This window comes from Panthera tigris, chromosome B1 (assembly GCF_018350195.1).
Source record: "Panthera tigris isolate Pti1 chromosome B1, P.tigris_Pti1_mat1.1, whole genome shotgun sequence".
Classification (NCBI taxonomy): Eukaryota; Metazoa; Chordata; class Mammalia; order Carnivora; family Felidae; genus Panthera; species Panthera tigris.
Window position 1 is genome coordinate 78217947 of NC_056663.1, and position 17246 is coordinate 78235192.

General features: G+C 37.4%; 1 long non-coding RNA gene across 2 annotated transcripts in view; it reads right to left on the reverse strand.

Annotated features, from left to right (window-relative positions):
• Positions 1–519: 519 nt before the first annotated feature.
• LOC122237657 overlaps positions 520–17246 on the reverse strand; it is a 48331-nt gene continuing 31604 nt past the window's right edge. For both annotated transcript variants that reach the window (XR_006216251.1, XR_006216252.1), the window contains exon 3: positions 520–670. This is a non-coding gene — a long non-coding RNA (uncharacterized LOC122237657). The remainder of the gene's footprint in view (positions 671–17246) is intronic.

Here is a 17246-nt window from a genome sequence, read left to right on the forward strand (position 1 = left end):
TGAGATCATGATCTGAGCTGAAGTTCGAAACTTAACCAACTGAGCTACCCAAGTGTCCCTAGAAAATGACTTCTTAATAGCATTGCTCACAGGCAGAAATAATATTTGGAAATTTAGATTTATGAATCTATGATTTAGCCACTCATCAGGAAAAAAAAATGAAAAACCTTACACTGAATGTTTATTAGGTGTCAAGTTCTGTGCTTAATGATGGAAAGGAGTACATGGAAAAACACAAAGGCTCTAAGGATCTCAGTTTAGAGGAAGAAATGGTAAAATAAACTAGCAATTACGAGTGAGTGAGACTTTTGCTGTGATAGAAAGCTAAGTAACAATTCAATGATATTTGCTTACAACTAGAGGTTATATTGAAGTGTCCAGCATAGACATTTAATTTTAAATAGAGCACAGAGGAAAGTCTATTAGGACGTAAATATGTTAAAGTGACCTTTTCTAGTTATCTCTTTTATTTCCTCATGGAAGTACTAGTGTACATGGCATTCACAGTTGTCTGCTGCACATTTTGGGGCCAACCTTTACATCTGCTAAATCCAATGAAACATTGATTACCTTGTACATAGTGGGTAGCTGGAGAATGTGCAGTTGCCCTTGAAAGGTATTACATGGTTTAAAGCTTTTGGCCTCATGAGCACCATAATTCATAGAAGCCCTGAAAGAACATATAAACAGAAATATCAATATGATCAACCCTATCACAAAACAATGCATGAGATTCATAGAGTAACATACACTGTATCTTTCAAATTTGGATAGCACCCAGGTCACAGAATTGTTTGAAAGACTAAAAGGCAGCCCAGTGTTGTCTATATGGTTGGAGTGAGCAAATGAACAAATGAATGAGATAATATATGGGAATCATTGTAAACTTTAAAACACTGTATGTGTAAGCTATTGCTGTTTTGGATGGAGCTTTTTAAGCCTTAATAGTTTCTAGATATCTCCCCACACACACACCAACCCTCCTTTAAAAAAAAAATTGTTATCTAATTGCTTTCCTGAACTATAAAAAGACAATATTCATTCCCTGCATGGGAGGTGAGAAACAAATGTCTTCATCTAACAGAAAAATACTCCATATTTCCATCAATCTAACAGCCAAGCCCATTAATCTAAAACAAAGTGACTCTTCCCAGATGTCCCATGATAGTAAAATATGAAGTAGAGGAGCACTACATAAGGTAGCAGGTTTTCGAAGAAAATTATCAAATCCTTTAGGTTTCAAATTCCAAGGCATATGTTATGGAAGATGAAGTTCTGCATATAACATGAAATGGACTCTACTTCAGTCCTTGCCCATAAATCAGGATTCAACAAACATAGTTATGAGTTAGACATAACTGACCACTCAAACACTGACCTGATTTATCATTCAGTTTTTGTCTAATGAGCATGCACTCAAACATGAAGCCAAATAAGCATGATATTCATAACTGCTCTCTAGAAATGCTGAATCCAGACTAGAATCAACCCAGAAGACAACCAGATCAGAATCAAAAGAATCTCCTTCTTGGGAATAACATGCTATTTTGAAACCAGTACCAGTCAGCTAACAAGGCCAGTTATCATTAGAGCTTATTTTGTCATCTCTAGCTACTTCTGAGTATTCAAATACAAATGGTCCTATTTTGTTTTGATTTGGTGGTTAGCTTTATAAGTGTGCCAGAAATTTATTTGATTGGCTACATTATCTAAATGTAAAATAATGGCACAACCCTGGCAAACACCCGATTAAGCCAAAGATAGATATTCTCACATATGCTTTTGAACAGAAAAAATACCTTTTTCCTCCCTTAGGAATTCTGCCTACAGGTCTCAATTATTTTAAGTATTATACCTATACAGTCTTTTACAGAAATGTTACCACTTTACTGGTAAGACATTCCCCTCAGGTCTCTGGAGGATAATAAAGTATGCAGTCTGAAAATTATCCATTCTTCTGCCTTCACAGAGAAACTAAATTTCTTACTAGTTGATCCAAGTTACTGATAGCAGCAGAAAGTCATTCAGAACTCTTTCTGAGTATAGGGTTAAAGGGCTTGAAACAATGGAATAAACAGCATAACCAAAAGCTAAGATGGATCCAGGGGAGCATGGTTCATGGGGTTCCACAGAAAATCAGTAAACACTTTTCAAGCTCCAAGTGCCTAGTCATCTTCTACTGTACAATTAGTGATAAATAAAACATCTAGAGCCCCCCAAGCATGAGATGGCCATATCTTCTTGGGTTACTCTGAGTCAGCATCACCTGTCTAATGGTGAGTCCTTGGCCCTCATGGACAATGGGGCTTTTGTTCCATAATTATATAATTCACTTTTTGATTCATTTACTAGCATGGGTTAGTATCCTCTGGAGACAATATTTTACTGGGAACTGTTATAACATACTAAAGCCATCTGTCTTCTCCTATAAACCCTAAGAGATTAGTGATATGACTATAAGGCTCCCCAAAACAGGCTTGGCAAATTACCATGGTCTTGAATCAAAGTGAAAGATTTCTTTGGCATGTCCAACCAATGCAAACTTTTAAATCATAATTTAAGCTTTTTAATGCATTTAATGCTTTTAATGCATTTTTTCAATTTAGAGAAATTTTGCATTTATTAGACATGCCAAAGAAAACTTTCACCTTGGAAATCATAACAAAATCATATATTTCACATATCTTATCTAGGCTTGTTGAATTATTAACATCTAGTTTTTCTGAACACTATTTCTCAATTTTTATTTATGTTTCTACTAGTTATTTTCCACCGTTACAATTTAAAATTTATCTCCATTTCTCTTGACGGGCTTTCACAACATATTTGATCAATCTTTTTAAAGATTCATTTTTCCTTTTCATACCTTTTCTGTTATTGTTTTTGCTGTTTTTAATTATATTGATTTCTTCCCTCAGCTATTGCTTCTTTCATTTTTGCAGTGATTTTAACCCATGTATACTTATTGTAATCACTGTTATATCAGATCTTAACCGTGTCATCTTAGTTTATATTTTATTTTACAATAATTATACTTTATTTTTTCTATTTTATTATTTTCTATTGGCTAAATAAAATTTTCTTCTGCTACTTTAATAGTTATACTTCTTATTTTTATTCTTCTGGTGGTGGGCTGCCATTACATAAAACTCATGAACTTTTATACCCTCTAGTTCTGCTACAGTTTATAAATATCTGTGTCTTCACTCTGAACAAGACTAAAATTTCTACAAGCTGACACCTCCCTGTGATCTATCCTTTATACTATACTCACTTCCCTGGTATCATTGATGCTCTCTAGAATTTTATTTTTAGAACATTATGGCTATTCACTTTTAATTGCTTTTTTATAACAATGAACTTGGTCTTACCTTCCATATCTCATCACTTCCAGATTCATTTTTCTTCATTTTAGAGTACATTCTCTAAGAGTTATTTTTAAAAAAGTGTCCCTATGAGGTGAACCACTGATACCTTATATATCTGAGGATATGTTTATTTCATCTTAATATTTAAACAATATTTTATTTGGCTGTAGAAGTCTAATATTTAAAAGGTTTCCCTCAAGATATTGTTCAATCATTTACCTGTTTCCAGTATTCCTACTGAGAAGTCAGATATTGATTCTTATTACTTAGTAAGTAACCTTCTGTGTTTCTCTGGAAACTTTTAGAAATTTTCTTTGTATTTTCTGGTATAAAAGTTCACTATAGTATATAGGTTTGTTTTGTTTTGTTTTGTTTCTCATCTATCCCATTTGGTATTCTCTGTACCCCTTCTATCTGAAGTTTTATAACTTGGTTTATTTCTAGAAAAATAATGGATACAATTTTCAATGTAACCTCTTACCAATTTTGAACTTTTAAAATGAGTCCCACTATAAGAAGGTCAAAGACCATGGCCCAGGAAAAAAAAGATAGTTTTCCAGAGAATTTTACTATAGAAACAAGGCTTTGTGCTGCTAAATTACAAAGAAAAATGTTGCAAGATATGAAAATATCAGTAATTTCTCTTCCCTGCAGACAAAGCACTTGCACTTAATGAGGTGTTACTGAACTTGATACCTCTCTCCCTTGAAAACCTTTCTGCCTTTATCAGCACTTCCTTCCAGTGAGATCAGATGTTCCAGCAAATCAACTTCAAATGCTGAATTCACTTACATTATGTGACATCAATTATGATCATTGTCTCCTACACTTACATGTAGGTATATGAAATCCTTTAAAGTCACTAAAACTAGCATACTGCATCCAGGTTATTTCCAAATAATCATATTAATATAATTAGTCAATCAGAAGAACTGCTATGCTTCCGATTCTGTGTCTCCTTCTCTCTCTGCCCCTCCCCTGCTCACACTCTGTGTCTCTCTCTCAAAAATAAATAAACATTAGAAATTCAAAAAAAACAAGAAGAACTGCTAGATGTAGTAAAAGGGAAATCAATTTACTATTTTACATATAGTTTGTTAAAGTACCAAGAAGTAAGATTCTCTTGTCTTGTTTCAAATAAATATTATGGTTAAAATGAAATTTAATGGACATGCTAAATTGGACATGCTAATGGACATGCTAATTTTAATGGACTTTCTCACAAGGAATATCTGGGATCTTCTATCTCTATGGAAGCCAAATATTTCACAACTAGCATCAACAAATGCTTGCTGAGAAAAACTGAATCTATTAACCTAGTAGATGAATTATTAGAAATTGGATATTTGGAGAACCTTAACAATTTTCCCTTTTTTGATATTCTTTAATTTACATGCATCAAAATGCTAGTCTCATGCTACCGCAGAAAATCATTGGCCATTATGTTGTAGCTCGATGGGTTATCTGTTCTTTCTGTTCCAAACTGGATAGGAGGAAATGTAGGGACAAATGACCCCCACAAACTTCTGGGTGATAGGACCCAGGCGGCTGGAAGAGGTTGTCTAACCCTGAACATGGCCACATCCAATACTAAAACCTTTCACTCACTCTCTGTCCCTCTCTGAATTAAATCCAAATTCATAATCCTTTTACATTTTCTTGAAAAACATGTAAGTATCTACAATGCAACAGATGTTCTCTGATATCCTAATAATTGAGACGTGGATATAGCACCATCAAATGTGAATGTTCAGGATTAGTTAGGGGGAAAAATGTCTATTGGAAAGACAACCTACAGTCCTAGTGTAGAGCCAACCTCACTGTCAACTGTAAGAAAACTCAAACCCTAATACATTTCTAGGAATCCCAAGACTCTCCATAGCATACTGCAGCAGTATAGGGAACATCATTTTAATAGACTGATTCTGCCTCTAACAATCCTGAAGGTATAAAACTACAAAAATAGTCTTCTCCTCATTTCCTATCAATTTTTTCAGCAAAACTCCAGTGATAAATGGCTCTTAATTCCAAAATTTCAGTCTCCATGGTCTTTCCAAAGGGTCTTCTAAGTTTGTTTTCAAATTTGTGCTTTATTTGATAGAAGTTGTCCTACAACCCAAACTAACTGAAAATCCAGGATACCATGATACACCCAGGACCTCTTTACAGTGAACCAAATTATCCAAACACACTGACTAAAAACAGCTGTCCAAAATGCCCTCATGCTTTCTACTATTAAACAGATTCCAAAAAGTTCTTATCTATTGTAGTTGTTTCCAGGAAAGATAATTTCATCCCCCTCCTGTTTCACTCAGCCTACAACAGTAACAGTCCTAAATACATAGAAGTTAAGCAATATTATCTCAGGAGCTTCTCAGCTTGCACAATCATCCTCCACCTGTGCCCACCCTGGCCTACCCCACTGGGGAAAAGAGAACTGTCAATAATGGAAAATAAACACCTAAGATCTTTGTCTGTCTTCCGATTTTGCTCTTTCACAAAAGCCCATTTGAGTGAAAAGAGAATCATGGGACACGAAACAGGCTCTTGGAGGGAACTAGGCTACTGATCTGTTTAAGCCAGTTGTGACTTTGAGCCAGGTACTTAATCTTCCTTGGCCTCAGTTTCCTCATATGTAAAATCAAGGGTTAGAGTAAGTGATCACTAAGTTCCCTTCCAGCTCTAAAATTATGGGGTTTTAAGTAAGACACTGGTTATCTCTCTTATAAGATTCCCTGGCTTTTAACACACTCATTTACTAAATGACATTTTAATTTTGGCTCTGAGTGTCAGAAATTTTTACATGCTCAACAAATGGTACAATTCACTAGCTAAATGCTTTAGGTCTGATCATAAATTGCCAGAAGTCAGTTATAGCCCTGAGTCTGTGATGAGAAGACTGGGGATTTATAATTGAAACAGACAGCTAGGCTTCTGGAGTGCCACTGGGGGAAAGGAATCTATTCCAAAATGAAACAGGCATTACTGGGTTTCTCAGAAAAATATCCCAAGTCACAGTGGCCAGCCTATTAGGAACTCTAGTCACTCTTGCCAATTTTTCCAGTGACTGCTTTATGTTATCATGGTCTAAAAAATAGGACTGTATTTTCTTTCTTTCTTTTTTTTTTTTTAACCGAGAGAAAACAAGATGCATTTGGTCATCAAAAGCAACCCTTTCAGAGAAGGCAATTTAGAATGTGGTGGAAAGCAAATGCATGCCTGTTAAAGCCACAGTTATTCCCTCACTTGCCAGTCTCCGTTATTCCAGAAACAGCTGCTCTGAAGGTTGGCTGAGGTCTTGTTTAGAGAATCAATTAGCCAAAGAAGTTTGGGCCAGTGAAGAATGTCACTCAAGTATAGAAAGATTTGGAAAACACTTCTACTTTTGTGTTTCCTGAAAGAAAACTTATCCATGTTCTGCACCACTAAAATAGCGTGTAACTTAACAAAGAAACCAATCAATCTAAAATGGGTTTCATGGATGACCTTCTTAGCAAAGAAAATGCTGACCAAACCAAAACTCAGACCTAATGGCAAGCAACAGTCCACAGATTTATAGAAATGCATCATGATCCTCAAGATGGATTTCAATTTTATTTCTACTTTATTTAAAAGAATGAAATGTTTAAAAGTTGTAATGGCAATACAGACCTTTAATTCAACTAAGCAGTATTTTTCACGCAGTGGAAATATTATATACATGTATAATGCAGGCATTCTTCAGAGTGTCTCCTTGATATGGTTAACTCATATTGGAAACATATATTTGACTTTGAGGGGAAAAAACATGGCTCATTCCAGTTTCAAAATACTTGATTCTACACCTCATTTTTATCATCCTCCTCACTTGTAGGAAGTAATTGAAATATATTTAAATATGTGTGATATGATTACGTTGGCAACTATGTGAAGAAAAGATTGGAGATATTCACAAATAAGTTACAAATAACAACTAAGAAGTTATTCTAATAATTTAAGGAAAAATCATGAGAGAGTGAGTGAAGTTGTTGGTAGTAGAAATACGTCTATATGGAAATGGACGTAAATGTTATAAAACAACATTTTATTTCTATGTTGCCTACCTCATTTTCTCATTGGGGACAGATGCCTCTAAATATATTTTATATTGCAATAATTATTAAACAAGTTTTGGATTATACTTCTTGTAGTAACCAAAGCCATGTCACTGGGGAGATCATCAAAAGAATAAATGTAGGTAGAGAAAACAAGCTAAGGGAAAGGAATGAAAAAGAAGAGAAGAGAGGAAAGGAGGGGAGGGGAGAGAGAAGGGAAGCGGCACAATCATGCAACAAATAATTGGGTACTTAAAATCCTAGGTGACGGAGTATTTAGCAGAGAGAATAAAAACATTCCCTTCATTCTTGGAACTTTCATTCTGTGTCTAAATAAGCAAAATATGTATTATGCCACGTGTTCATAGGTACTTTGGAGAAAAATTAAACAGGAAAGTAAGATAAGGAATGTGGAGGTGGTTGCTGTTTCAGATATAATAGAGGAGGAACGTCTCTCTGAGAAGCTCATTTGATGGAAGCAAGGGGGTGGTGACTGGGGAAAAGGTGTTCCAGGCAGAGGAGATAGCAAGTGCAGAAACCATGAACATGCAGCAAGACCAGTATGATTAGAGGGAGGAAAAAGAATAGTAAGAAATGAGGTTGCCAGATCACGTTGGCTCTTGCAGGCCAATATAAGAACTTTGGATTTTGCTCTAAGTACCTTGGAGAGCCAACAGAGGGTTTTCAGCAGAGGAGTAATGTGATCTGACTTACTTTTTAACACAATCGCTCTGGCAGCCGTATTGAGAACAGACTATAGGAAGGCAAGAGTGAAGCAGACATGCCATTGTCAGGAGATAGTTGCAATAATCTAAGTGAAACATTACGCAGCAGTGGAACTGGTGAGATATGGTGAAGTCCTGAAAACATTTTTAAGATAGAACCGCTATGATTTGCTGGATGGCTTGAATGTAGACTGTGAGAGGGAGGAGTTTAAGATGAGATTTTGGCCTGAATCTGAAATTAGGAGGAATATATGAGAAACAAGCTTGCAGAGTAATATCAGGGGGAGTTTGGGAGAAGATAGAAGTCAGTTTGGATGCTTTAGATATCCTATTAGATATCCATTAAGAGTGCTGAATAGGTAGCTGGAACTGGGAGTCTTAGAAGAGGTGAGCCTAAGATTATAAATGTGAGAGTCATCAACATTCAGAAGGCAACTTGGGCAATGAGACTGACATCATGTTCATCAGGGTGAATGTAGACAAAGAGGCAAGTGAGCTCTGAGCACTCCAACATGAAGGTAACTGATAGATGAGGGGGGATTGGCACAAACCCCTGAGAAGGAGCAGGCAGAGGGGCATCCTGAAGAGTGTGCCCTAGAAGCTAAGCCAAAAACTTCAAAAAGGAGGGAGTGGTCACTTTGTCCAATGGTAAGTCAAGTCATATAAGGCTTGAAATGTGTGGCCCCCAAGGTCAGTTTTGGTAGAGTGGATTTGGTGCAGGCAAAAGGTGGGTCAGGGAAGATTTGAGGGAGATTGGAGTAGAGAAATCAGATCCAAGTAGAATAGATGTTTTTCCAGGAGTTTTGCTGTAAAGGTTGTAACTAAAGGAAGAAATGAGATCAATAATGTAAGATCTTTCATGATCTTCTTATTCTTTTTCTAATACTCTGTTGATCTTCTGTTTCTCAAGATGAAACAACTAGAATAATGTGCAACATCCCAAGTGGTGACATATCAAGGCTTTATTTAGATTTGTTCTGCTTATTCTTCCTTTAAACAATTAAGCAATGGGCAGAAAACCTAAACCTCTTTTGGAGGATAAATAATGTTCATCCCCAAAACTGCATAATTTGTTCTAATTTTAATGGGTTAATACTAAAAACTAAATGATGGTTATTTTTTAAAGCCATATGACAAATACTGATTTTTGAGACACTATGGAGGAACACAAAACTTTATTGGGAAGATATCTTTTCCTTAAGAAGTCTGTGGTGTATTAGTGAAGATAAGACATGCACCCATATGACTATGATATAAATACAGAAATGTTATCAACATGGAAATCCCCAACGGCCAGATTAATCTGATTTTGTTCTCATCACCACACTGAAAGTTAGAATGGCCAAGCCATTTAACAGGGCTTTCCATTCCCCTGATCCTTTTTTTTCACCTCCATAAATCAAATGTCATGAAATTTTTAAAACCTGAGGGATTTGGGAGTTGTGTATATTTAGATCTGAGTAATGCCCTCCCAAGGAAGAAATAGAATTGAATGCCCACATTGACCAAGAGAGAGGGGATGCTGTAACAGGTGCCTGGGAGGTTTCTGGCCAGAGAGTATACACAGGAACTTTGGAATCCTTTCCTGGCTTCATTTCCTAAGCATCCATCTTTCCATAGATCTTTCTGGATGTAAAGTCCTATTTTCCACCATGAAATAGAGTTTTTCTAATTCAAGTTCTGAAGCGGTGCTAGTTACACCAATAATCTTCTGATATTTATTTAACTTTAAAATGTACATCAAGTTGGAAATTGCTGTGGGTTAACTTTCTGGTAAGGAAATGTCAATTGATTGCATATGTGATACCAGGAAATAGCTTCAGAAGACTAAGGGAACTTCACAAAGTCGGTAAAGTACTATTAATAACAAATCGTGTAAATGCCAATAGTAGGGATATTTTCATATTTGAAAATATGAATATTTTCATATATTCATAGAAAGTCTCTTCTCTTCAAAGAAGCTGATCTAACATCTTTATGAAAAAGCTGGAGTATTCAAGACCACTCCAGCACCACTGGCTTAAAGTTTGAAAGGAAACAAACTTCCATTTTACAGAATTAATTATTTCTTGCAATTAATTATTAAATAATGTAAGGGCAGAAACTGTCTCCTAAATTCCCTACTCTCTGGACTTAGCTTTCTGTAACTACTGATTGGAGTAGATTTTATAATATATACTTAAGAAAACCCATCTAGTGACTAAGGCTTTAAAATAATAAGAAAAATTCATCATTTGCTCTGAACTTTAGTAAGTCTTAACCTCTGAGCAACCTCTGAGTAATAAGACTGTCTCTTTGCTTCGAGACCTCACTCTAAGTCTGAAGATAATGACATCTATCCTCCAAACACATTTACTTGCCCATACTGAAAATCTTTATGTCTGGTTACTAATCTATGTGTTTAGAAGTCAGCATACTGGTTACTCTGGGAGAAGGGGAGACATGACAACAAGGGGAACCAAGGTGACTTCTGGTATCCAGATTATGTTGTTTCTTAATCTGGGTGTTGGTTACACAGGTGTGTTCAATTTGATGTGTGTTATTCTTCTGTGTGTGTGTGTGTGTGTGTGTAATATTTCAATAAAAAGTTAAAAACCAACCATATCAGATGCCCAAATTCTGAAAATCAGTAGTGTTGTTGCAGTTGAAGTAAAAAGTCTTATTCCAGTGAAATTTGTACTTTGCATTTTATATCACAATTAAGGTGAAGAGTCTATCCGGGCTCTACTAGAGAAAGAAACAGAACCAATGTATATTATATATACACATAAATACACCTCTTTTGAGGATAAATTCATCCTCAAAACTGAATAATATACAGATATGTGTGTAACACACACACACATATATGTATATTGTCTTATGAGATTGTGGGGTTTGGTTGGTCTGAGTTCAAAACTTGTAGATCAAGCCGACAGGCTGGAATTCTCAGGTAGAAGCTGGCACTGAAGACCCCACATGAAAGGGCAAAACCTCTGTTTTGCCCTTAGACCTTTCTACCAATTGGATGAGGCCTATGCACATTATCAAGGGTAGTCTTCTTTACTAAAAGTCGACCGTTTGCAGATGTTAACCACTTCTACAAAATAACTTTGCAGCGGCGCCAAGATTAGCGTGCGATTGAAAAGGCGGGTAACATAGCCTATCCAATTTGACACATGAAACTATCCATCGTAATGGGTTAAATGAGGTTCCGGTTAACACTCTTCTTCATTTTGTCAAGGCTATGTTGTCTCATTGGGAGTTTTGCAAATAAAAGTATATAAAATAACCAGTTATAGATGAGAGGAAACTTATTCAGTATGTTGCATGCACAAATTCAGTACTTTCTACACCTCCTTCAGCATGACCCTTGAAGAAGAAATTCTTCATCCCTATTGTCTTCTCAGAAATGAATTACATTTAAAAAGGCTGAAGAAATCTGTTCATTCGTTTGGAGCGATAATAGCATTCCAACAAGCAAAACGTGTTTTTTACCAGCATTGAAATTTGCCAGAATTTATGTGTATGCAAAAAATTAAAGGAGTTTGAATTTTAAAATTTCAAACTTGGCACATGTATTTCTCAAGCAAGGAGAGGCATGTGGGTTTTGCAAGTTTGCGGGGGTAGGAGGGGGAGAGGAGGGATTCATTTGGGAATGAATGTTACCAGTAAGAAAAGAACTGAAGGTTCTGGTTAGGTCGCCAGCCTTCAGGGAAATAGCGATATACTCCTCTTGGTTTTTCAAGATCTATCCCAAGCAATAAGAATGAGAGGTAGCCTTTGGTAGAGCCCCTATTAATGGTGCATTCCTTCTCTCAAATCCCTGCAACGTCCAGGGCACTAGTCTAAAAGAGCCTACTCTATTCTTTCTCATTGTTTATCAGCTTTTTGTTGTGTTAACTATTCTTTGAGAATAGTAAGGAGAGCTTATAACTGCTGAGTACTTAGTGTGTCAGGAACTGTTCTAAACATTTTCTATGTTCACTCATACTCTCAACTATGAGACAGGTACTATTACTTTCCCTATTTTATAATTAGGGAAAATGAGGACAGAGAAGGAAGGTAATGTGTTTCAAGCCACATGATTCCTAAGTAGGCAAGCCAGGATTCAAACTCCAGCAACCTGACTGCAAAGATGGCCTCTGAAACACTAGTCTAATCAATCCCCTGGTGAATGAGCTGACACTCAGGCACAAACTAAAAAGTTATTGTTCTCAAACCCATTCAGCTGTTAAAATAGCTTCCTTTTTTTCCCCTCTTTTATTTTATTTTTTTTTTAGTTTTACCATCGGAGTTAAAATAGAATTTCTGTCAGATATTAACATACCCAAAATTTAAACTTAGTAATAAAACCCATTCAAACTAAGGTGCTGACTGGACACTAGCTTAAAATATTTACCAATCAAAAGTGCGGCTGGCTTGTTTTGAGGGGTAGAGCTTCATGTGACAAACACAATTTGCAGTGTTTAAGTCTTTCATTTGGACTTCTGCCTGAGGGGAGCTTACCTAGGACTGCCACTGGGTGAATAATGATCAGTTTCTTTATTCCAAAATACGTTGAGGTAAATAAGTGGGTTTTCCCCCTAATCCATTAATTTTTATTGGTTTATAAAAAAACTGTAGGATAAGATTCTGTGAAAGAGAATTCATAACTTGCTTTTGGTAAAATTCCATTTTCTCCAATATTTTGTCTCTAGACCAACAAAAAGAGCAGTGATAATATCTTTTCAGAGGCAAAATTGGTGTGGATTTTTTTTCCTCTTAGTAGAACTTTAGACTCTGAAGAAGTATTTTAGTACGCTTATTTAAAGAACAGCTAGATTTACTGCCAAATAGCTCTTCATGAAAGACATATGTAAATACAGCAGAGTAAACGAGATAATTCTATTTCATTTGAAAAACACTTTCTTAATTATGTGAACTTGTTTGAAAGAATATGAAATGCTCTGTATTTAGTTCTGTAAGAAGTTTGGCTGTGATATTTATGATGTAATCATAGCCAGGAGTTGAAAATTATATTAATATTGAATGCAAAACTATTTTCTTTTCTCTCTTCTTATATTTTTAATAAAGGAAAATGCTAATTAAAAAATTGATTGCAAAAAATATCTCTCTGGCACGCAGTACTGCCATTTAGCTTTATTTTATTTGTAATGTGTCAGAATTTACATTTGTAATGTTCTAGTCTCCAAACTATTATGTTTACCAAAATTGAATTAAATATATTCTTTTATCAAAGGTAGCATTAAAATGCACAAAAGGCTAGTCTTCCTTACATCCTTACTTCCTTACTACATAAGGTAGTCCATCAGAACATTTTTGCCCCAATGCAGTTTCCAACAAATATCTAATATGTTGTTTCTTGTCATTCCAGATATGAAACCAGCATATGGAAGCAATTTCATATCAGCTATCTGGTTCAGATCTTAAGACTCCGAAATAACTTGAAAGATGATATTATCTATCTTTTACAAATAGGGAACTCAGGAGCCTATATGACTAAGTGACTAACTGCCTTGCCCCAAATCCTATTGTTAATGAGTAAAATCCGTTCAAGGATATTAATTTCCTGCCTTCCAAAGCTAAGCTCTTTCTCACTCTCTTGTGCTGCCAACGCAACCCTGATTTAAATACTGATCTTGTTGGTTAATTTCTCTACTTTCCTTGGCCTTAGCAACAACATACCACAATCCAAATAGTTTAAGTAGGCAATACATGCGTACAAAACAGTCAGCTTATATTATCCTTGGAAACATTTTTTGTTGTTGTTCCACTAAAGTTAAAGTGATCACTGCCTGTGTATAAAATTGTATATATGAAATCACTAATAAAGTTCCAAAATTGAACTCATCATCACTTAATACCGCAGCCCAAGAAGGCAGCTTATTCCAGTGAATGTCACACTCCTTGACCCTGTAACATTAACCAAATGCCTAAGAGTCACCCTGGATTCCTCCAGTTCCTTTGCCCTCTATTCCAATCACAAAGTCTTTCATTTCCCCCCAGCATGTTACCTTATCTTGCCTGGGTGATTTCCATGCATCCTATGTGCCCTTCCTGTCAGGAATCTCCTCCTGCTCCAATCAAATGATTACCAAAGAGATCTTTCTGTCCCACTGCATTACATGCCAGCTTTGAACATTTCAGCACCTCCTTCAGGATAAAGTTAGATTCCACAGGCAGATATATGTCATAATTATGTAACTCTGATCCCCTCAGCCTCATCTCCTCCCACCCTTTTTCACCACACAGTCCATTCATACAACCCATTACAGTCCACAAGCTCTCCTGCCTATTGACCTACACATATGCTCTCTCTTCAGCATAGGAAGAGATGTGATGTTGCAACAGTAGTAGTTTGAATATTAATCAATGCCCATACTGGTTTTTTTTTTACTAGCATTTAAGAGAATCCCCCATGGGGCACCTGGGTGGCTCAGTCGGTTAAGCGGCAACTGGCTCAGGTCATGATCTCACAGTTTGCGAGTTTGAGCACCATATCAGGCTCTACGCTGACAGCTCAACGCCTAGAGTCTGCTTCAGATTCTGTGTTTCCCCTCTCTCTCTGACCCTCCCCCACTCATGCTCTCTGTCTTCCAAAACTGAATAAACATTTAAAAATTTCAAGGGGGAAAAAAAAAGAGAGAATTCTCCCTTACGTTCACCTCTCTCTCACACTGGTCCTTCCTGCTTTTCTCCTATTAAGGAACAACAATTTCAGTAATTTGTAACACTTTTCAGATTGAAAGTGAATGGACAATATCACACTGGGATATGAGGCCAAACTAGAAGGGAGAGAGATAAGTAAAACTTTAAGGGCAGTTAGGGGATTGAAGTTTTAGATGTGGTGTATCTAACAGAGGAAGAAACATATAATGCCTCAAGCTGTTCAGGAAAAAAAAATCTTCCATAAGCTTAGAAAAAGGAGTAGGAGATTCTATGTCCAGTAGAGTTAATGCTACCTGAATTAGCACAATCCTCCAAAATTGAGTTCATAGTTGTGCATATCATCTGAATACTAGCTTAAGATCTAATAAGAGACATCTAAACACAACCAGCTGTATGGTTTAATGACAAATATTTGGCTTGAATTAATCTTTTATTACAGAATGGGTATCTATAAATTTAAATTAATAAGAAAGTTACAGGGGTTCTACATAAGCTGGAAGGAAAAGATAGATTTAAAGTACAGAAGACTTGGGGGAAGATGGCGGCATAGGAGGATGCTGGGCTCACCACGTCCTGCTGATCACTTAGATTCCACCTACACTTGCCTAAATAACCCAGAAAACCGCCAGAAGACTAGCAGAATGGAGTCTCTGGAGCCAAGCGCAGACAAGAGCCCACGGAAGAGGGTAGGAAGGGCAGAGAGGCAGTGCACGCTACACGGACTGGCGGGAGGGAGCAGGGGTGGAGGGGCGGCCCACTGGCCAAGCAGAGCCCCCGCGTCTGGCTGGCAAAAGCGGAGGGGCCAGACGGAGTGTGTTCCGACAGTGAGTGGGACTTAACGTCTGGAAGGTTATAAGTTAACAGCTCTGCTCAGAGAACGGGAAGACTGGAAGACAACGGGAGGGAGAGTTGTTGAGCCCCGGACAACAGAGCTCAGCTTGGCGGGGAACAAAGGCGCTCGCCAGCACCATCTCCCTCACCCATCCCCCAACCAAAATCCCAAAGGGAGCCAGTTCCTGCCAGGGAACCTGCTTGCACCGCACAAACACCCAACGCTGTGCTTCTGCGGATCCATCACTTCAGTGGGTCTGACTCCCTCCCGGTGCCACGGAGCCCCTCCCAAAACGGATCTCCAAAGGAAAAGCGAGCTGAGCCTACCCCTCCCACCCCTGTGCACGTTGCCAATCCACCCCAGCTAATACGCCAGATCCCCAGCACTACAAGCCCGGCAGTGTGCAAGTAGCCCAGACGGGCCACGCCACCCCCAGGGAATCCCACCCCTAGGAGAGGGAAAGAGAAGGCACACACCAGTCTGACTGTGGCCTCAGCGGTGGGCTGGGGGCAGACATCAGGTCTGACTGCAGCCCCACTCACCAACTCAAGGTATTCAAGACAGCACAGAGGAAGTGCCCTGCAGTTCCGCACCACTCCAGGGACTATCCAAAATGATGAAACAGAAGAATTCCCCTCAAAAAAACGTCCAGGAAATAACGAAAGCTAACGAACTGATCAAAAACAATTTAAACAATATAACAGAAAGCGAATTTAGAATAATAGTCATAAAATTAATCGCTGGGCTTGAAAACAGTATAAAGGACAGCAGAGAATCCATTGCTACAGAGATCAAGGGACTAAGGAACAGCCAGGAGGAGCTAAAAAATTATATTAATGAGCTGCAAAATAAAATGGAGACAACCACGGCTCGGATTGAAGAGGCAGAGGAGAGAATAGGTGAACTACAAGATAAAATTATGGAAAAAGAAGAAGCTGAGAAAAAGAGAGATAAAAAAAATCCAGGAGTATGAGGGGAAAATTAGAGCACTAAGTGATGCACTAAAGAGAAATAATCTATGCATAATTGGTATTCCAGAGGAGGAAGAGAGAGGGAAAGGTACTGAAGGTGTACTTGAAGAAATAATAGCTGAGAATTTCCCTGATCTGGGGAAGGAAAAAGGCAATGAAATCCAAGAGGCACAGAGAACTCCCTTCAGACGTAACTTGAATCAATCTTCTGCACGACATATCATAGTGAAACTGGCAAATTACAAGGATAAAGAGAAAATTCTGAAAACAGCTGGAGATAAACGTGCTCTAACATATAAAGGGAGACCTATAAGACTCATGACCAATCTCTCTACTGAAACTTGGCAGGCCAGAAAGGATTGGCACGAGATCTTCAATGTGATGAACAGAAAAAATATGCAGCCGAGAATCCTTTATCCAGCAAGTCTGTCATTTAGAATAGAAGGAGAGATAAAGGTCTTCCCAAACAAACAAAAACTGAAGGAATTCATCACCACTAAACCAGCCCTACAAGAGATCCTAAGGGGGATCCTGTGAGACAAAGTACCAGAGACATCGCTACAAGCATGAAACCTATGGACATCACAATGACTCTAAACCCATATCTTTCTATAATAACACTGAAT